The sequence below is a fragment of the Trichechus manatus genome, unplaced genomic scaffold, assembly GCF_000243295.1.
Source record: "Trichechus manatus latirostris isolate Lorelei unplaced genomic scaffold, TriManLat1.0 scaffold00014, whole genome shotgun sequence".
Classification (NCBI taxonomy): domain Eukaryota; kingdom Metazoa; phylum Chordata; class Mammalia; order Sirenia; family Trichechidae; genus Trichechus; species Trichechus manatus.
Genome location: NW_004443950.1, coordinates 26,083,738 through 26,084,762, shown reverse-complemented (window position 1 = coordinate 26,084,762; position 1,025 = coordinate 26,083,738).

Here is a 1,025-nt window from a genome sequence, read left to right as displayed (position 1 = left end):
TTGGATAATTCTGAATATTAGAGATTTGAATTCCCTATCAGTCAGGTCTAGTGCCTTTTCTTCTACTGGAAGGTCATCTGGTGTTTTATTTTGGTTGCCTACTGGAACAATCCTGTCCTGTTTTCGTAAATGTTTTGATGTTGTCTGCTGTCTTCAGGGCATTCAGTGGTGTTTTCCTCATTTACTGATTGTAGATTTGTTTGTTTCATCCTGCTTTTTTGTTTTATTTGGTTTTGGTTTTGTTTTATTTGCAGGCGGGCTGTGCGTTCTTTGTTGTTTGCTTGTCTGTGGGCATGATACTTTTCACCTCCTTCTCCAATGGGCAGGGTCAGTACCTCAGGTATGGTACAGCTGGGCAGGTCCAGCTGAAGGGGAGTTGCTGGGATGGGTTGTTTGTGGCACATACCAGGGCTGACAGTGAGGACCGGGAAGCGGTGCAGGACAGGTTCCAGTAGGTCATGCCTGTGCTGCTTGGGAGTGTGATGTTCAGCACCTGGTGCATGTAGGCAGTAAGGAGGGGGTAGATTATGATGTGTGGAGCTAAGATGGGTATGCGAAAGAAGAGAGAGAGGAGAGAAGAACAGGAGCCAAAAACATACACACAAACAAAAAAGAGTGCTAAGCGAGCTTCCTATTGGAGTGGAGAGATGAGAGACTGCGAAATGAGGAAAAACAAAAATGAAAAGAAAAAGAAAAAATGAATAAATCGAGAAACTGGAAATGAAGAAAGACAGAAAGGGAATAAGAGAGAGATGAAAACAAAGAAACAACAAAAAAAAATCAAAATCAAACCAAAAAAACAAGAAAAAAGAAATGCCCCCCAGGGATGTCCCTGTGCATCTGTGCAGAGTAAGGGAGTAGCTTCCAAGCTGCGTGGTACTGCCTGGCTAGAAGGGGCTCCCAAGCCGAGAAAAGAAAAAGAAAACAAACAAATCAAAACAGAACAAATCAGAGCAAGCAAGCAAACAAACAAAAAGAGCCGCAGGGGTCCCACCAGTGTGGCGGCACGGGCTGGGAAGCAGTTT